The sequence below is a fragment of the Lampris incognitus genome, chromosome 1 (genome assembly GCF_029633865.1).
Source record: "Lampris incognitus isolate fLamInc1 chromosome 1, fLamInc1.hap2, whole genome shotgun sequence".
In the NCBI taxonomy this organism is placed as follows: Eukaryota; Metazoa; Chordata; class Actinopteri; order Lampriformes; family Lampridae; genus Lampris; species Lampris incognitus.
The window spans coordinates 119,684,052-119,706,042 of NC_079211.1; the positions used below are offsets into that span (position 1 = coordinate 119,684,052).

Below are 21,991 nucleotides of genomic sequence, written 5' to 3' on the forward strand. Positions count from 1 at the left end.
TAGCTTAGCGGTCTATTCCGTTACCCACCAACACAGGAATCGCCGAATCGAATCCAGCTTGGTCGGGTATCTCTACAAACACAATTGGCCGTGTCTGCAGCTGGGATGCCGGATGTGGGTATGTGTCCTGGTTGCTGCACTAGCGCATCCTCTGGTTGGTTAAGGGCGCCTGTTCAGGGGGGAGGGGGGGAATAGCGTGATCCTCCCACGTGCTACGTCCCCCTGGTGAAACTCCACACTGTCAGGTGAAAAGAGGCGGCTCGTGACTCCACATGTATCGGAGGAGGCATGTGGTAGTCTGCAGCCCTCCCCGGATTGGCAGAGGGGTTGGAGCATGACTGGGACAGCATGGAATAGAAGAGTAATTGGCTGGATACAACTGGGGAGAAAAAGGGGGAAAATTTCAAAAAAATAAAAAAACAAAACTATGTTTTAGCCTATTACTACTGGAATATTAATGTATATAAAAAATTCTCTGCACACTGTGCTGGCACATCGCCAACACATTGTGGCCACCCCTGGACATCCCTTTGCCAACCCAATTAAAAATTCCTAGAACCGCCACTGGCCCCTCCGCAGGCCTAAAAACTTTCTGTGGTGCCCTCTCACCCCTTGTAATAAAAGGTCTAAGAACAATATGGCTTTTGTAGCAATCTTATGGTGAGTGGGCATTTTGTGAGAGGGTTGGTGAGAAAGGGATGTAGAAATAAAACGCATGTGCGTTTTTAAGCACTTCTGTGTGTGTGTGTGTGTGTGTGTGAGAGAGAGAGAGAGAGAGAGAGAGAGAGAGGAGAGAGAGAGAGAGAGAGAGAGAGAGAGAGAGGAAGAGAGAGAGAGAGAGAGAGAGAGAGAGAGGAGAGAGGAGAGAGAGAGAAGAGAGAGAGAGAGAGAGAGAGAGAGAGAGGGGAACTGATCAAAAGTTTCAATATGATAAAGGGAGAGGTGGCGCCATGGATGAAAAAGTAAGGAGAGAGGAGGCCCATGGCCCATTATCCTTTTACCAGGCCAGCTGTCTGTGTGTCTGTGTCTCTGTTTCTGTCTCCGTCTCTCTTTCTGACTCAGGTTGCATGCAGAACTGCTGTGTGGCATGTTTGCGGAGTATGTCCACCTTTGTGTAACAATCTTAGATAACTAAACATCTATTTTCATTAAAATTATTTTGTGACAAAACCATTTTCATTTGGAAAGTGATATTTTAAAGGAAGAAGAAAGAAAGAGAATGAATGAAAGAAAGACGCTTTATTTTGTCATTGTATGGGTTACAACGAAATGTGTTCTCTGCATTTAACCAATCTATTGTAAAAAGAGCAGTGGGCAGCTGCAGCACCTGGGGACCAACTCCAGTTCTTCTTTCCATTGCCTTGCTCAGGGGCACAGACCCACCAGACAGGCGTATTAACCCTAACATGCATGTCTTTTTGATTGTGGGAGCAAACTGGAGCAACCCCATGCAGACACGGGGAGAACATGCAAACTCCACACAGAAAGGACCTGGGACAGTCTGGGGTCTGAACCCAGGGCGTTCTTACTGTGAGGCAACAGTGCTCACCACTGGGCCATCGTGCTGCCAGAAGTTTGGCCGTTTATAAGCCAATGACCACAAGGATACACAAGTACAGACTGCTAGATTGTACAGAATGAAGTCTGAATCAGTTTGGTTATAAAATATGAAAAAACAAAGTAGACATGTAGACCACGACTGGTACATGCAAACAGCCAGTGTCAAACAGCGGGTTGGCTCCTGCTGTTCTCTGTTTATTTATTTATTGTTGTGAGCAGCAAAATGAGCATTCCCTGGATTCTTGTGCCCCCCCCCCCCAAAAAAGATGTGCATTTTATCAGCTGCTATTTCTTAATATTCTAATATCTCTGTAATGAGAAAGACATAAGTTGTAAAGTATTGGGTGATTTGAAACTGCAACAAAAAGCTGTGCTTCCATTTTTGTTTACTATGGAGGCTAGTGAGCACCAGAATGTCTCTTTAATTCTAGTGTTCAATAAGGGAGATCATTTCATAAATCAGCGCATGTGATACAGACTTTGCTCTCTCATTGATCTTTGTTTTAGATGTACTCACTCACTGAGAGCGGCAACCTCTACGGACATGAAGATTTTGTCCAGATGAAGGATATGAATATTTCTTGAAAAGACAATGTTATAAAAGTATGTTATGAAAGTATATAAGTCCCAAAATGTCAACTGAGGAGCCATTGCCACTGCCCTGCACTTTGCTCTGACCCACCTTGAACTTAACAACACATACATCTGGATGCTGTTTATAGATTACAGCTCTGCCTTCAACACTATCATCCTTGCCAAACTAACCACCAAACTCCTCTCCCTTGGCCTCAACCCCTCCCTCTGTAACGGGATCCTGGACTTCCTGACCAACAGACCTCAGTCTGTTAGGCTAGGTGACCACACCTCCTCCACCCAGACCCTCAGCACAGGTCCCCCTCAAGACTGTGTTCTGAGCCTCCTCCTTTTCCCCCTCTTTACCCACGACTGCCTGCCAACTCACTCTTCAAATGTTATAGTTAAGTTTGCAGGTGACACCACAGTCATTGGCCGTATCACCAACAATGACGAGATGGCCTACAGAGACGAGATTGAGCACCTCACATCATGGTGTACTACCAACAATCTTGTCCTTAATGCGCAGAAGACAAAGGAGCTGATTGAGGACTTCAGGAAGTCTAGAAGCTGCAGCCACTCCCCCATACACATCAATGGGGTAGAAGTGGAGCATGTTTCCAGCTTTAAATTCCTTGGAGTCCACATCAGCGAGGACCTTTCGTGGACATTAAACATCCAGGCCCTTATGAAAAAGGCCCAACAACGCCTGCATTTCCTGAGGAGGCTGAGGAGCGCCCGTCTACCCCCCAAAATTCTCACCAACTTCTACCACTGCACCGTAGAGGAGCATCCTGACCATCTGCATCTCAGTGTGGTACGGCAACTGCACCTCAGTAGACCAGAGGGCTCTGCAGTGGATCGTCAAGGCGGCCCAGCATATCACCGGTACCCAGCTCCCAGCCATAAAAGACATTTATCACAAACGCTGCCTTCAAAGGGGTCTGAGCATCAGCAGAGATCCCACCCACCCCAACCATGGACTTTAACTTTTTTAACTTATTTTTAGCTTTTGGTCCTCATGTGTGTATATCTTATATTGTGTTTGCTGTGTTTGTCTGTGTCTGTCTTGCACTGTTTGGTGAAGCCACAGCCCTCATTTCATTTCTAACATGTGCCTGCACATTGTTTTTAATGACAATAAATTGAATTGAATTGAATTGAATATATCACCAAAGTTACTATTTCTCATCCAAAGTGCATTAAATATATGGCCCTTTGAGTGGAGAAATTCCCAGGCACTTAATTGGTGGAAAGGACCTATCAGATCCTACATATAATAATCGCCATATTAGAAAAATACTGACCTCAGATCAGAGTTATTTTCCCAAATCGACTATTTCATGGAAACCAAGTTTTCCAGAAATCTTAGGGAATAATAGTGAAAATACTTGGTAATAGAAATATAACCATCCATCCATCCATTATCCGAGCTGCTTATCCTGGTCTCTGGGTCGCAGTGATGCTGGAGCCTATCCCAGCAGTCATTGGGTGGCAGGCGGGGACAGGCTGCCAGGCCATCACACAGGGCCGGCCGACACACACAAACACACACACACACACACACACACACACACACACACACACCTAGAGGGAGAACATGCAAACTCCACACAGAGGACGACCCAGGACGACCCCCAAGGTTGTACTACCCCAGGACTTGAACCCAGGGCCTTCTTGCTGTGAGGTGACCGCGCTAACGACTGTGCCACTGTGCCGCCCTAGAAATATATAAATTGCATAATATATATATTTAAGCTTGCATCTCCCTCCAATATTCTGAAGTTGCCGGTATTGGTTTTTGTTTTACTTTTTCTTTCTTTTTTCTTCTTTTTTTTCTTTCTTTTAACATATTTGATGTTGATGTCTTACGTATAAATATAAGATGTTAAAGTTGACCAGTCCTCTACATGTTAAATTGACTGTATAATATTTTGCAATTCTTGAAATGGTGTTCAATAATGATAATAATAAAAAAGACTTTCTTGGAGGAAGTAACACGCTTCATCCAGTTTCTTCGCACACCGGATGTAGTCTGCTCCTCCCCACCCTTCTTCGCGGTTCTCCCATCAGCAATGTATTGGATCTTCATGCTTTGCAGCTATTGAGCGTTTAGGCATTATCTGCTATGCTGAATGGGAGCAGAGCAGACTGTTCCACGGCCTTTTAACTCTCTCGCTCTCGCTCTGTCTCTCTCTCTCTCTTTCTCTCTCTCTCACTCTCTTTCTCTCCCTCTTGCTTTGCTCTCTCTCTCTCTCTCTCTCTCTCTCTCTCTCTCTCTCTCTCTCTCTCTCTCTCTCTCTCTCTCTCTCTCTCTCACACACACACATATACATGCACGTACACACATACACATTAAAGCCTTACTCTATCTGATTGGAAACCATTTTTATTTAACAAATTTTCCTGCCTGTCCTTCTGTCTGTCTGTATTTCAGCTCCTGTTTACCAAGGCCTCCTGGACTCTGCCCTTAACTTTCGGCTTCACCAGCCTCTCTTTCATCCAAAAACAAAGTTCGATGCAAGGACCTGCCAAATGACGCCCTCCAGAAAGCCAGTTTGCTGTAACATTTTCTTTAGAGAAACAATCCAATCAACGATGAATGAAATCCAGTTTTCACAGAGGCCATGTGTTTATAATGGACAGGAGTCACTGGAGCTTAACTCCAATACTCTAAAATATGTTATGCATGTGGATTTTATGGGCCACGTCTTGCATCTACTGCTCTTTCCTCTAGAAAGTATTTCTTGGCAAAGTGGTCTGTAGTGGTGTTTAGACAACATTCCCTTCCTCTGAAACCAATATTAATTCCATTCTCTTAAGACAGCTGACAGCCCTTCCAGGTTGGGTCCAGAATTAATCCTACGCTATGACAGGAAAAACATTAATGAATTTTAGATACCACTGTGTTAAAACTGCTCCCTATAGCAGGGGTCATAGATTGACCAGACAAACTAAAAGGAAGGAAATAAGCCAAAGGGGTTTGCTGCAATGTTGATGCCTTTTGCAGATGTTCAAAGAATGTCGTCATCTAATATACAAGCCAAAAAAACATTATGTAATAGTTTTGCCAGAATATAATTAAGTGCTCTCAAATAATGATAACACTACTTAAAATCGCATTGTCTGTTTTCTTTTTTTTGAGGTCCGATTTAGTTATGAGTTCAAATCAGTTCAAAATCAGTTCAAAGATATTGAAACAACCCCCCTTCCACACACATACACACCACACACCACACACACACACAAACACACACAAGCCAGTGTTTGATGAATTTCTATTGGTTATATGAATGAATTGCATGCCCCCCTTTTTGTCACGTATAAAATTCTCTTGCAGAGATTTGTGTGAATGTTTGTGTGTATGAGCATGGAAGTGTTTGCTTATTGTGTATGTGCATGTTTCCACTGTGTGTGTTTGTGTGGTGTGTGTGTGCGCGCGCGGGTGCATGCGTGTGTGTGTGTGTGTGTGTGTGTGTGAAGCAACTACCAATAAGATATGATACAACTCATCCCTATTGTGATGCAGTGCAATTCAACACGATTTGATTCAACAAAATGCGATACAATGTGATTCGATGTGATGCAAAAGAATGATGCTATGCAATTCAGTATGGTAAAAAGTTTGATTTTATTTCTTAAGCATATGATAAATAATAAATGAACTAAAAAGTGCCATTTTTACTTTCTCTTGTATTGCAACTCAGTAAGCATCTCATTTATGCTGTTTCTTTTTTACCCTTTTTGACATGCCTCGCTACTATGGAGGCTGAGGTATGGCCACCGACAGAAGTGGAGATGAGAGAGCGCACTTGAGAAACGGTTAAGAAAGGAGGAATCAATCTAAATATCAAATTATTGGTCACTTTTATTTTTTTATTTTTCCCCCTGTTCTCCCCAGTTGTACTTGGCCAATTACCCTATTTTCCTAGCCGTTACGGTCACTGCTCCACCCCCTCTGCTGAGCCGGGAGGGGGCTGAAGACTGCCACACTCCTCCACCGATACATGTGAGTCGCCAGCCGCTTCTTTTCACCTGACAGTGAGGAGTTTCGCCAGGGGGACGTAGCACATGGGAGGATCATGCTATTCCCCCCAGTTCCCACTCCCCCCCCGAACAGGTGCCCCCAACCGACCAGAGGATGTGCTAGTGCAGTGACCAGGACACATACCCACATGTGGCTTCCCACCGCAGACATGGCCAATTGTACGTATCTGTAGGGATGCCCGACCAAGCCGGATGTAACACAGGGGATTTGAACCGGCAATCTCCATGTTGGTAGGCAATGGAACAGACCGCTACGCTACCCAGACGCCTTGGTCACATTTCTAAATAATAAAGGCATAGGGTCTCTACTAATAATTATATATAAATAAATCGGATTTTACTGATGCAAAAGATGTAGAAACAATGCATCTCGAGTTCATCCCAAATTGTATACGGTGCACACTTTTTTAATCGGTGCAGTCACATAGTTAAATTTTTATGCTGTTTCACTGATGCAAATCGGTGAATCTTACCATCCCTAGTGTGTGTGTGTGTGTGTGTGTGTGTGTATTTGTGTGTGTGTGTGTGTGTGTGTGTTCCTTTTCAGAGCAATGGCCAGATAAAGCCTCCATTGTTGCTACTATTGCTCATATCCCTGCATGGTTTACTGTGACCTCTCACCCCGCCCCCCCTCTCTAAATTTCTCAATGGCCACTGATGTCGACTGTACAAGACCTGCTATAGTGCTTAAACTTATTACTGGAGAGCTCTTTTCAAATTTCACCGTCAGAATGTTTTGTTGATGAGTGTAATTATTTTATCTGTTAATTTCCTCCGTGGTAGAAAATGGGACCACTTGTAAAAGCTCACGAGTCAAAATCATTTTCCCTGAATACCTCCAAAAATCACTGTGTGTTCATTCACGGTATAGCCTCTATCCTTCCTTAGCACCTTTTCCTCATTTCTATTCCTCTCTCTCCTCCTCTCAGAATCATTTCCACCCCGTCTTCACTCTTTCTTTATTCTCCTTCCTATCACATACATCCAGGGGTTAAGGTGGGCCGGATTGATCCGGAACAGCATTCTGGCACCTTTGATTAATAAATATATTAATCTGATTGGCAGTTTCATAAATAATAATGTCAAGCGAGTTCTTTTTTCATGTGCTGCAGCCTGGCATTCCTTCCAGCTGATGCCATCGAGATATCTACTCAACAAATCAGTAAGTAATGTCCCCCTACATCCTCTACATCCACATTCAACACATCCTTTTTCCGTTCTCATCCCTTCCCTTCAGTGGGATTATGCATGTATAATCCCACTGAAGGGTGGCACGGTGGCCCAGTGGTTAGCGCTGTTGCCTCACAGCAAGAAGGTCCTGGTTTGAACCCCAGGCTGTCCCAGGTCCTTTCTGTGTGGAGTTTGTATGTTCTCCCTGTGTCTGCGTGGGTTTCCTCCGGTTGCTCCGGATTCCTCCCACCATCAAAAAGACATGCATGTTAGGGTTAATACTCCTGTCTGTACTCCTGACCAAGGCAATGGGAAGAAATAACTGGAGTTGGTCCCCGGGTGCTGCACGGCGGTTGCCCACTGCTCCTAGCTACACAGCTAGGATGGGTTAAAAGCAGAGAGTAAATTTGATTTGTGTATACGTACAAAATGACTAATAAAGAGTATTCTATTCTATTCTATAAGATGTTGATAAACTCACAGTTGCAATACTTATCATCAGCATCTATCTAGCTACAGAAGGGGAGCGAACTTAAACGGAAGTGCTTTTCTTCTTAAATGGTAGGTAATTTCAAATGCAACGTTTCAAACAGAGTTCAACCAATATCACCAAACACAACCTGTTTTTGTGCAACTTGGCTATCTAATAATAATAATAATACATTTTATTTGTGGGCACCTTTCAGAGCACTCAAAGACACCTTACAGAACACAGTTAAAAAAAAGCAGTGCTGTATCAGACAGCATAAAATCAAAACAAAGCAGGGTAGACCATAAAAAGTTAATACAACACAAGTGTAAAATCACCATCAGCAAAAACTCAATGAAGCGTGGATCAGACTGAATAAGCCAGTTTGAAAAGGTACGTTTTGAGGTGGGAGCTGAAGGTTGAAAGAGAGTCAGTGTTGTGAATGTCTTGTGGGAGAGAGCCTACCTGTCTTGCTTGCTACCGATATGGTAGTTGACACTTCATCTAGCACTTCGGCTAGTTTAGTTAGAGTGACGTTAGGCCCTGCTCAGATGCAGAGCTAGCACAGGGGTGAGGAGCATAAAGTGCCCTCAAATTGGGATGAGTATTTCCCAGTTAGACTGTACATTATTAACACTAATGTCTGATAACTTCACTCTCAAAGATGGAGAAAGATGGAAGGAAGAGAGGACAGAAGAGGAAGATGACAGATTATTTTCAAAGGTAAGGACTGCTCAGCAAACGACATCTGACGAACTGGAAGAAATTTAAAGCTATCATAAGTAATGTCATTCATTTTACTTATTTTTTTAATCAAACAGTAGATATATACATGATGTGTGGTTTAAGTTATGTGGTTAATTCATATTGTGAAATGTCTTTCACAATAAATCAAATAATAATCAATTCTGAGTTATTTAAAAGCTGTGTGAGAATACTGGACAGTTGAAACAAGTGCAGGCTATGGAACTGGGTAGTTTGCAGTATTGTGGTAAAGTGTTCAGTAATGGACCAATTTCACCTGATGCAGGGCAGGTTGTGGGTCACTGTTAGTTTAGGTCAAGGGTAGCAGTCCATCCAGCCATCCATCCATTATCTGAACGGCTTATCCTGCTCTCAGGGTCACGGGGATGCTGGAGCCTATTCTAGTAGTCATTGGGCGGCAGGCGGGGAGACACCCTGGACAGGCCGCCAAGCCCATCACAGGGTCAACACACACACACACACACACACACACACACACACACACACACACACACACACACACACACACACACACACACACACACACACACACACACACATTCATACCTAGGAACAATTTAGTATGGCTAATTCACCTGACTTGCATGTCTTTGGACTGTGGGAGGAAACCGGAGCCCCTGGAGGAAACCCACAGAGACACAGGGAGAACACGCAAACTCCACACAGAGGATGACCCAGGATGACCCCCAAGGTTGAACTACCCCGGGGCTCGAACTCAGGACCTTCTTGCTGTAAGGGGACCGTACTAACCACTGCGCCACTGCGCTGCCTAGGGTAGCAATCATCAATTTGAATTCAAGCTGATGATGCTTTTTAGTATAACTTGCAGAATTCCACTTTTTTACTGTGGCTAGGGGTTGGAAAGCAGCCATGATAGTATGATAGCCCATGTAGCATCTGCTAATATATTGTAGAATGCAGTTGGCTAAATCCACAAAGAGCAGTTAACTTCAGAGCCACAGCAGCAGCACAGCTCAGAGAAGTCCAACAGAGTTCACAGTACAAATCAATTTGGGAGTTATTTTGAGGTGAATAATTTTCCCCCGCTGCACCGCTACACCAGATCTTAGGGTTCCTCCACCTGCCAAATCCGACTTTAACCCCTGCGTACATCATTCAGTTTCTCTCATCTCTATCTGCCTACAACTGGCACTTGTCCAGTAAAACTGAAGACTCAGTGAGCTTGAGGCCAGCTCAGCACTGTATGTTTTAAGATTTCACACTCATGGAAAATGACAAAGAGGACACTTGAAACTCATTAACCCAACTACACCAACTTGAGACATCAAGGCATATTTTTTTATGAATTACTGTATTCAATGTGTGAGTAGCTTCCGAGGAAACGGTTTGTTAAAAAAAAGAACATGGCAGCCTTAGATTGAATTAGGGCTAAAAACCGTACCGCTTTGGTTGAAACTCTTCAATAACCACACTATAATAAAGATAGCTTCTAATGCATCTTTGTTGTGACTGATGTCTCTGATTGAATGGCAGCGTGCATGTTGTAGGGCAGCGGTCGGGAACCTATGGCTCGCGAGCCATATATGGCTCTTCTGGTGACGGCATATGGCTCCCAGACAATTTTGAGTTGAAAAAAATTAAAATAAAAAAAAAATCAGTTTGGAACTGATTTTAAAATACTTGTGATATTTCTTAATAATACTGTGTCATTTTAAAGTAAACAGAAATTAGTTTTGAAGATAAATTTCACGGGTCACGGGTCACCCGTGGGTCGGGTCGGGAACCAAGGGCTCGCGAGCATGTCCGGGTCATTGTAAAGGTGACGAAATTAATTTTATCAGATAGCCAACTGGTTTATCCGCTTCAACCCTTGTAACGGAAAAGATAGCGAAAAGAAAAAAAGACGATGATTACCGTGCATTCCAGGCTGCGTGGACAGAGGAATTTGCATTTGTGGAGAGAGCAGGATCTGCGGTATGTCTAATATGCAATGATAAAATTGCATCGATGAAACGGTCAAATATAAAGCGGCACTTCGATACGCACCATGCTTCATTTGCATGGAAATCTGCAGCGGGAGACGGCAGGAAAAGGGCATGCGAGGAGCTACAGCGGAGAGTGCAGACGAGTCAGCAGCAACTACGTGTGTGGCCCAAGCAAGGTGACGGGAATTCCGCTAGCTTTGCGGCTACTTTGGCAATAGTAAGGAATGGAAAGTCATTCACAGATGGTGAGTATGCCAAAACATTCATACTTGATGTGGCCAATGAACTGTTTGATGACTTCCCAAATAAAGACAAGATAATCAAACGAATAAAAGACATGCCCCTGTCAGCAAGAACTGTGCACGATCGTAGCATCATGATGGCAAATCAAGTCGAGGAAACACAAATTAAGGACATAAACGCCGGGACATACTTTTCTCTCGCGTTAGATGAGTCAACAGACGTTAGCCATCTATCTCAGTGCAGTATAATTGCCAGGTATGCTGCAGGTGACACACTGCGTGAGGAAAGCTTGGCTGTTTTGCCAATGACAGGGACAACAAGAGGAGAGGATTTATTCACGTCTTTCATGGAGTTTGCTAAAGAAAAAAAACTACCGATGGATAAACTTATTTCTGTCTGTACTGACGGTGCACCCTGTATGTTGGGGAAGAACAAAGGATTTGTAGCGCTTCTCCGTGAACATGAAAAGAGAGCCATCCTAAGTTTTCATGGCATCCTGCACCAGGAGGCGCTTTGCGCTCAGACGTGCGGCCAGGAGCTTGGTGAGGTGATGTCGCTGGTCATTCGAGTGGTCAACTTTATTGTTGCCCGAGCTTTAAATGATCGCCAGTTTAAAGCTCTGTTAAAAGAAGTTGGGAATCATTATCCCAGTCTGCTTTTACACAGCAACGTGCGTTGGTTGTCAAGGGGGAAGGTGCTCAGCCGTTTTGCAGCTTGCCTGAGTGAAATCCGGACTTTTCTTGAAATGAAAGGCGTCAGGCATCCTGAGCTAGACAACACTGACTGGCTCCTGCAGTTTCACTATCTCGTGGACATAACTGGCCATCTGAACCAGCTCAATGTCAAAATGCAAGGTATTGGAAATACAATCTCATCCCTTCAACAAGCAGTGTTTGCATTTGAAAGTAAGCTGGAAGTCTTTCTCAGGGACATTGAAACAGGTCGTCTTCTGCACTTTGAAAGACTGCAACAATTTAGAGATGCATGCTTAGCAAGTGACTCCACTCAACATCTGGATCTCCAGCAGCTAGCTGGCTTTACGTCCAATCTCCTGCAGTCATTCAAAGCACGTTTTGGAGAATTTCGTGCGCGCACTGGTCTTTTCAAGTTCATCACGCATCCACATGAGTGTGCAGTGGACAAAATCGACCTGACATGCATCCCCGGGGTCTCTATCGGAGACTTTGAGCTGGAAGCTGCTGACCTGAAGGCATCAGACATGTGGATGAGTAAGTTCAAGTCACTTAATGGAGAGTTGGAAAGTCTTGTGCGACAGCGAGCAGAGCTGGCGAGGGAACACAAATGGACAGAAATGAAAAATCTTCAACCTGAAGACCAGCTGATTCTTAAAACTTGGAACGAGCTTCCTGTGACATACCACACAATGCAGCGTGTGAGTATTGCCGTATTGACCATGTTTGGCTCTACATATGCATGTGAGCAGTCATTCTCGCATATGAGGAACATTAAGACCAACCTACGCTCACGTTTAACTGATGGAAGCCTCAACGCCTGCATGAAGCTCAACCTCACCACGTATGAACCAGACTACAAGGCCATCAGCAAAACCATGCAGCACCAGAAGTTGCATTAAAAGTAAGACATATTTAATTTATTATACGTTAAAAATACTATATGGCTCTCAATGAAATATATTTAGAAATATTTGGCTTTTATGGCTCTCCCAGTCAAAAAGGTTCCTGACCCCTGTTGTAGGGTAACACTGAGTCTATCATGGGTGGGAGTGTCTTCACACATTGAATCTGTTTACATTCTTGTTGGGTGCAATCAGATCACGCCAACCCTAAAGGGACATCCATCCATTATCCAAGCCACTTATCCCAATTGGGGTCGCGGGAAGCTTATCCCAGCAGTCATTGGGCAGCAGGCGGGGAGACACCCTGGACAGGCCTCCAGACCATCACAGGGCCCACACACACACACACACACACACACACACACATACACACACATACACACACACACACCCCTAGGGACAATTTCATTTGGCCGATTCACCTGACCTACATGTCTTTGGACTGTGGAAGGAAACAGGAGCAACCGGAGAGAACCCATGCAGACATGGGGAGAAGATGCAAACTCCACACAGAGGACGACCCGGGACAATCCCCAAGGTTAGAGACCCCCGGGGTTCGAACCCAGGACCTTCTTGCTGTGAGGTGACCGTGCTCACCACTGCACGACTGTGCCGCCATGGTGGACATGTTGTACTGATATCAATTTTGCTGTTAGATGAATGTTATTCTCAAATAATTCTTAAAATCTTTATGAATTACTAGAGTAGTTGGGGTGTCCCACGTCAGTCAGTTCAGATGGTTTTATAACATTTGTCAGTTGCAGAAAGGTTTACTACATAGATTACATCCAATAAGCAATCAAGGGTGCAGAAGGTATTGTTGCTCCGGGGCCCACAGCAAGTAGGGGGGGCCTAGAAGTGTTGCAAGTTGAGCTTCGAACGCAGGACCTATGCCACTAATCTACTAACCATCAATTCAAGCCATTTCATTGTTAGTCATGGAGGAGGAAGTCTGAGACCTATATGTATTGCAGACAGCATTTATACATCATGGTTTCTCCAGAGATGTCTTCTCACCAACAGTCACCACATAGCCTAAGCCATCATCAAAGACCCATCGACTGAGAATAAAGTAAATTCAATAAGAATTCTGTGGAAAACATTGTTTTGTTTCATTGTGATGCCTAACACTGCTGGGAAAGTGGCATAACCAAATCGCGTTAATTTATTTCCTCTGCAGATAAGGACAACATGTTGGCAGCATCCAAGACAGAGAGTCAGTGACATGCAGGCAGGTACGCATTTGTGTGCACAAACAAATCTCTCTCTCTTTTTCTATCCCTCCTCTCTCACGCTCTCGTTGTCGTTCTCTTCTCTTTCTATACATCTTTCTCTCTTTCTCACTCACACAAACACACACACACACAATACAAAACTGTTGGCTTGATGTCTTCATCATAGAACAGAGCTCTTTGTTGGTGACCACATGTTGTAGCTGCTGTCATGTGACATGATGTCAGAGGAGATGCTGAGGCTACACCCCATTGAAGCACAAAGCAGATTATTATCGGACATCATAGCTGTGTTATCCCTTAAGGAGACTGGTCCTGGGCCATGTCACTCACCGGACCAGAAATGGCCTCCTAGTGTACCACCTATTCGCTCTCTCAGTCACTGCTGTTTGCCTCTATAACTAGACATTTGGTTATTCCCAGCCCACCTATAATTCTTTCTTGGGGCAAAACAGCTCGGGCCTTACTAAATAACAAATCTCGTGGGCCTTTGCCTTTGGCAGAACAGGCTAATATTTGAAGGGAATCAAATTAGTTTTACGATGTGGTGAATGGAGTACTTGGCATCAAGTGGTTGGAACTAATGAGATCAATGTCATGGGTTCCTTTGAGATGTAGGCTTGATACGTGAGGGTGTGCTGAAATGTTTCAATCTTTTGCAAATTACTTAAAATAACAGATTCTTTCATACTTTTCTTACTGGATATTATCATATCGAATCTGAACTCACCAAGAAGGAATCAGCACATTTCATTGTGTGTTTAGAAACACAAATTGCCTGCCTTTTCAATAGGCCTGAGTTGGTTATTTGCTGAACACATAATATAGTTATGATTTTAAAGGACTTCACATCAGCAACACCATGGCCCTTGTTGCATGGGACAAGCATGTGACTGAGACGAGTTACTTTTAAATGTGAATCTAAGTTGATTTATGGAATGATACCCATTCTCTCCTCTCTCTCTCTCTCTCTCTCTCTCTCTCTCTCTCTCTCTCTCTCTCTCTCTCTCTCTCTCTCTCTCTCTCTCTCTCTCTCTCTCTCTCTCTCTCTCTCTCTCTCTCTCTTTCACACTCTCTCTCTCTCTCTCTCTCTCTCTCTCTCTCTCTCTCCTCTCTCTCTCTCTCTTCTCTCTCTCTCACAGAGACACTCTCTCTCTCTACTGTATGAGGTCATTTTTACTATCTTTACTCCATCCATTTCTGGGCACAAAACCAACAAACAGTATTGGCTGAATAAACACCAGGGCAACTGTGCCACCTGTGGCACTGAAGGAATGGGTGACATCACCCATAACACATTCTACATATGAAATGTGTTGTGCACAACACATACAAATACGGAGAGAATAAAATACCAAGGGGGGGAGGGGGTCCCCACGAGATGTGCATGTACATTCAAACGTGTGTGGGAGAGGAGGGCAATGATGGTGGATGAAATTAAATTTAGAATAACTTTGACAGTCTGGAGTTGTGGATGTTTGAGTTGTGTGATGTAATTTTGGGTATCTGTGTGTTTTGAACTAAAAATATCCAATGATAGGCAAGCTTTTGCAAACAATCCCTCTGGATATGTTGCTGCTGGGTTGAGTATCAGGCAAATCATTGCAAAATCCAAGTGCTATTGGGGAACTATATTGTGATTACTTTAATAAAAAGAGCTACTGTTACCAAATATATAAATAAAACTTGCTGGGGAAGGATTTGGACCCCCCCCCCCACCGTGCTTACCTGTGATGAGACTGGAAAACCAGCAAAGGCAACACCAGCATCTGAAGCATCCTCATCAGCAGTTCTCCAGGGAAAGAGAAGTACTTCACCTCTCCGGTAAGACATCTTGTACGGTCGAAGGGCAAATCCCAGGATTATGCCTAAAGTTGGATTTGATAAAGAAAGAAACTTTTATGCTACTATGTTTTCATCAATAAAATACACAATGCAAATTAAGATGTATTACCATGAGAATCGACTCCTGTTGCAGTGACATGATGTGCCAATAATGCATCAGTACATTTTTTTTCCAATTGATATCCATGGCATATGATATTAATCAGTAGGTTACCCATGGGGTTATAACAACTGGGAATATGGCAAGAGACCAAAATTAATTGATAGACAGAGTTTAAAGATAATATCAATAGAAACACTCAGTGTGAGCCCAAGCCCCAAAATAGCCCTAATTTCATGCAACTTTAAGATGAGTCTAAGTCTAACAGCAAGTTTTTTTTCTCAGGGATTTTACGTATGGCGCTGTGATCTACACAACTAGCTTAAAAACCTACAACTAACGTCACAGTATTCATTTACTCAAACATTTGAACAAAACATAGGAAATGTCAGATGTCAAATAAACCACTGAGTTGGTCACACAGCTTGTCCACAAACAGCTCTAAACCGTCTCAGCCATAGATTAAAGCATATCCTGAATTCAGCCATCAGTCAAGTGATTCTCTCACGGCACTGCGTAGTTCTATGTGGCCTGCAGATGTAGAAGCACTGAGCGGGGCCTGGTCCACTTACTACTGGGTATGGTTCAAAGGTTAATGGCAAGCTGTCAAGGCCAGCAACTGGGCCATTCAGCACTGCTCGGTTTATCTGAGTTTTGGTTTTTTTTGTATTCACCAACCATCCCAAGTTTGTTTCTATTCTACAACTTCTTCCATCCTGTTTTAATTGGGTTGTCGCACCATATTTACAGACAATGACATAAAGGAACAAAGAAAAATACTTTGTTACTCTTAAGTATTTTCAAGAAATATCTGTACTTAATTTGAGTGTTTAATTTTTTGGTGACTTTTACTTCCCTATAGTTTCTTAATAAAATGTAAACTTTTACGGCAATACTATTTCCTTTGACACCACTGTCACTTAAGCGGTGTTACTGTTCCGTAAAATACGGAATCATCCTGTATTTAACAACTAAATCTTGTGTCCCGTTTTGAGTCAATACGGGACGCGATTTGTTCCGTATTTTCATAAGCGACCCTTAATTTTCCCACCCGCATTCTGCAAAGACCTGCCCTCCTCTGCCTCTCATTGGTTGCCTTCGTTAGTTTAGGCAGGGGGAGTGAGATAAGAGCCAATCAGAGGCAGAGTAGGGGCGGGTCTTCTTCGCAGAACGCGGCTGATCGCTCAACTTGGAGCAGCCCTGTTGAGAGTTTTACTGCAGCGTTTTCAAAGAAAAACAGGCGGTTTGCTCGGTGCTGCAAGGAGTGATAAGAAGCACACGTGGAAAAAGGAGAAACACAGACAGAGAGGAAGGGAGTGAATGCAACTGACTGTTCTTGGTCCACTGCTCCACACAGTAAAGAAATGACGCTTTCTGATGAGCCGATGGCTGTTTGTGGAAGAGGGTTGAGCGAAGGAGGAATGTTTTGCAGCTTTAAAGTTTCATAAATTGTTCAATCTATTTAGCTTATTTCGACCCTGGACTGTCCTGCGTTTGATGCTTACAGAGCCAATAGAATCTGTTCTCGGTAGTGGATGGGATTTGAAACGCAGTGAAGTACAACTACTTCAGCAAAAACTGTACTTGAGGCAATGGGAAATTACTGACTTTAAAAAAATAAAAAGTCAAAAAAGTACAAATACACAAAAAAGCCTCTGTTACAGTAACGAGTGAATGTATCTTTAGCTTATTTCTCATGTTCCCTTTTAATAAAGCACTTTAAACGTTAAGTATGAATCTAAACGCTTTCTTGAAACAAAGTTTTAAGCTATGATTCACTACCACTGGCGCCCCACCCCTCGGGCCCGTGGTGGTCGTGGCCCCGAGGAGTGGGGGGCGTCCTTTATTTTTCTGTATGGAAGGTGGCAACCCTACTTGTTACTCACTACAATGCGCGTGTTAAGAAAATTGGCAGAATTGGCGGAAAGAGAGCGAATAATTAAAATGAACGTTTAACAAAGAATCAGGCGGTCGTTCAGGCAAATTAAAGGATACTTCTGACCAGGGGCGGATCTACAGGGTGGTAAGGGGTGGCAGCTGCCACCTCTGGGACACAGTCTTGCCACCCCTTTGCCACCCCAGGAAAAATCTCTAGATCCACTATTGCTTCTGACTCATTAGCTAAGCTAGCTCAACTAACGGATTTGTAACTGACTAGATACAGATTCACAAAAATCTTAACTCGCGAGCTAGGTTGAAGGTCGTGTTTGACCTGGCGGAGCGGCGTTTCAATAAATTCTGCACAGGCATGTCCGACAGTGACGTCAACTACAGCACTAACATGATGGCAATGTGTGTGCGTGTGTGTGTGTGTGCCTACGTGCACGTGCGTGCGTGCGTGTTGAATGCAGAAAGCGTTCTGCCAATACTGTATTAAGAATGTGCCATGCAATGCTCCATTCGCCACTAGCAGCTATAAGCAGGTGCAAGATGTCTAAAAAGACACAGGCAGTATTCCTCCTAACAGAATTAGCTTCATAAAGCTCAGAATAATGGTAACGATAATAAAGTTGATGATAATAATGTGGCTGTTTTTTCTGGATTAACATCATTTACATTTACTTGTACGCTTCATGCACAGGTACATTTAAAGCCAGAAGATTGCGTTTGATTATTAAGTGCATTTAATACAAGATGCTTTGAGACTCTTTTTTTTTACTCAATGAATATTCTTTGGGGGGATTTTTACTTTTACCAAGTTAATCTTCACTGTTACCAAAGTATGGATTTTGGATTCTCCTCCCACCCGTGTTGACAGATTGTTGGCGCGATGCAGGATCTGGAGCTCATTTTGCAAAGCTTTGTTGGAAAGCGGTACAGTAGAATAGTGGAGAGGACAGAGTCAGTGTGTGTCTGCGTGGAGGGTGAAAAGAGCAGGTGAAAGGAGAGGAGAGCGTTTTTTGTTTTTTTTTTACGGAGGAACAATCTCTGTCGATGACAGACCTATCATTAAATTCCCCTTCCGTGTGAAGACAAACGAAGACTCGCTCGGATCTCTACACAATTTTGTCACATTAAAAGCTAAACAAAAGGTACCGCAACCGTATTGTTGAATCAGCTTAGTTCATTTCCTTCCCTGAGTAAAAAAAAAATCGCTCAGCAATTTCAGCACACTCACCAATAACCACAGCGGCAACAGTGAAGATCACAAAGGCATTTTTCCCGAAGAACCCTTTGACGTCATCTTTTGTGATGGTTTCCACTCTCTTTTTGGCTCTCAAAGAACGGGACTGGATCCCATCCCGGATCTGGCGGAGACCGCCACGGGTTCGCTGTGGGTTCTCCCCGTTACTCTGGGTCATAGCTGCTGCTGCTGCCGGGGCAGGACACCTGGATGTATGGGATCTGTTTGTTACACAATGCAAGATGGCTTGAACCTGACAGAAGACAAAAACCTTGGAGGTGCATATGATTGTATCATCACCTGTTCCCCTTCTCTCTTTCTCTGTCTGTCTGTCTGTGTCTCAGAAGAAGATTGCTTTCTACACACGGGGGTTTTGCGCACTTACACTCTCATCGATTCCTTCTAGAAGTTACAACATGCGTTTCTCACACGTGCGTACACACACACACATACACACACGCTCATTTGCTTGCTCATGACACGACATGAAAACACGTGCACACGCCCATTTTTTTAAAAAACATACACAGATTAAATAGTAAGAGGGAGGTTGTTCCTGTACCTTTAGATTTGAGCAATAGCGTCCTGCGGAGTAATTTCTCACTTTTTTAAGGGTTAAATTTGTATTAAATCCTCGGTCAGTTGAAAACAGAGAGAGGAGCTCCTTGGCTGTGAGCTGGTTGGCGTGAGCAACCAGCACTGAATGGGAGAGAGGAAAGAGGGCAGAAAAGAGGGGAAAGGAAAGCAATGAAAGAGCCAGTGAGAGAAAGGAGGCGGTGCATCGTAAAAAAAAGGAAGAAAGTCCCAGTGATAAAGTGTGGGCTTATATGGAGGGGAGGCGGGCACCAAAAAAAGTTAAGTAAAGGGGGGGGGTGCTTTTTGGACAAAAGGGGGCTTGAGGAATAATGAGCTTCCCGAGCAGAGAAAAAGAAAAAGGACCTTCTTGTTTTCTTCCCTGCCTCTCAGTCTTCTTTTGAAATGGTTTTTCCACGCCTGATAAGTCCAGCCTGATTGGAGATTCCTATGGAGAGTAAGTCAACAGAGAAATAAAAGTACTCCATCCATCAAAAAATATGGAAATGTATTAGCCATTCATACAGTTACTTTGGCATATCTCCAACAGACACAACCATCAATCAACCTCAGTCCTGCCTTGATGGTGTGGCTTCTCTTGGTGCATTGTAGTATTCATACTGACATGTAATGGACACATGTTTGCTGGGTCGTCTCGTTTTGTTCTTTCTGGGAAACCATGGAGTCCTCAGCTTGTATAAACAGAGCAGGTAAATATTTACCAGGCGTCCCTGGTCCCCTGCAACTTTTGACCGTCTGAGAAGTGTGTGCAAACATGGGTGACGAAACAAGCTGCGCTTAGGATCCAGGGGTCTTTGGTATGTAATCTACTACTGTGATAGTTAGTCACACATAGGCCCGTGCAGAGAGGGTCTGAAAACATAAACACTTCCACAAGTCAGTGCCGAAGAAAGACTGGAGTTGGTTTTTGGTGGATACTTGTTTTATGGACGATCAAAGATGATGCAAGCATTGTTTACCAAGAAGAAATAAAATTTTAAGTAGGTGTGTGTGTGTGTGTGTGTGAGTGGGTGGGTGAGTGAGTGAGAGAGAGGGAGAGAGACAGAGAGACAGAGAGACAGAGAGATGCAGGACAAGTAGCCTAACACTCTGTACCTCTAGGAATCTGGAACACTTTGTCATCTCACCTAATGCACTTGCGCACATGAAATGAAACGAAATGCCGCTTCCCCCAGCCCACAGCAGTGCAACATACAGACAAAAACACATTCAAGAACTACAAGAACACACATATTCAACTAACACATATATCCAAACCAAAAGAAAAATCACTGTCCAAGGGAACCAAGCCAGCCAGGATGACCGTCGAAACCAACGGTCTGCATGAGCTAACAGTTAGCCTAGCCTGCCCTGATTACGCATCCTGTCAGACCGCCCTCCGTGTTTCCTCCTCAGGTGCAGCTCCAGGCAGGGGCCGTGGTCCCGGTGGCAAACGGACAAAGCAGACCGAGCCCTCCCAGCTAGACACCCTTGACACACCTCCCCCCACTCCACACGATGACATCAAAAACACCACAGTCAATGCCAGGTGAGGCCGCCGCCAGACTGCCCTCGGTGTTATCGGAACTGCCAGTCTGCATGGGCTAGTAGTTAGCTTAGCCTGCCCCGCTTCTGCATCCTGTCAGACCTCCTCGGGTGCAGCTCTGGTCAAGGCCGCGGTCCTTGGGCCAACAGCGCAGCAGACCAAACTCTCGCAGCCAATCCAGCACCAGCTCTCCCAGCCAACAAACGCAGACAAAAATTTAGACACAGACGTCGAGAAAGACACAGCATCGACGGTACTGGGTGAGGCCGCCGCAATTGTGAATTCGCGCTGCCGTCTTCCCACACCGGAAGCCGGTGTCAATGGTGAGAAGAACGAGTGGTAAAATGGAATCTTGTGCTTTGACACTATTAACAGATATACAATATAGCGAAAACATGAAGCTCAAGTCAAATTCTGTTCATCGGTGTCCTCAGAAAGTCCTAGAAACATTACAAATGACATTGTACAGTGCATTATGCACGGACAGCCTTTTGAGAAGCCTCAGTTGGTAAAAAGGTATTTTAACCAATTGCATCCAGTTTAGCGAAGATATTATAACGGATGGTTATAACCCATAACTCCCCTTAACAGCTGGTGTGCAACAAAATGAGTGATTTGCAAAATGAGTGATTTAGTGAGTTCAGACATTAATGAGTGCTTGTATGGGTATTGTATAGGTACTTAGAAAGTTGTACTCAGATCAACTGATGAGTGGGGGTAACGGGCAAGTTTTCATGATGGATAGGCACATGCTGAAAGGACTACAATGCATTAGTTTCATTACTAAAAAATAATCCAGTCTTCTTTCTTCTACCAGATGACAAGTGAATTTTACTACTGACTTTCCAACTCTTCGTCATTTGAAAACAGTTTCTTTCTGCAGGCTGTCATTCAAATGAATGCTTAACACTGTCAAATAAATCCAAACATTGTGTACATTGTATGTATACCGGTACGCTCTAACTACCTCAGGCATGTATGCAAGTAACCTGCTAACATCTATTTCAGCATCCCTGATATATTCTCTGCACCATTGCACTTTATTGCCTCTTATTTCACCTGTATATAGTCAATCCTTGTGTATATATCTGAAGATTGTTGTGTTGTAGTGTTGTTATTCTATGTTAAGTACATTGAGAGAGCCACGGAACCGGAGTCAAATTCCATGTATGTTCAAACCTACATGGTCAATAAACATGAT

General features: G+C 43.8%; 1 pseudogene; it reads right to left on the bottom strand.

Annotated features, from left to right (window-relative positions):
* The window catches only part of LOC130121349 (excitatory amino acid transporter 1-like), a 31,927-nt pseudogene extending 12,569 nt beyond the window's left edge, over window positions 1-19,358 (bottom strand).
* Window positions 19,359-21,991: the final 2,633 nt, after the last annotated feature.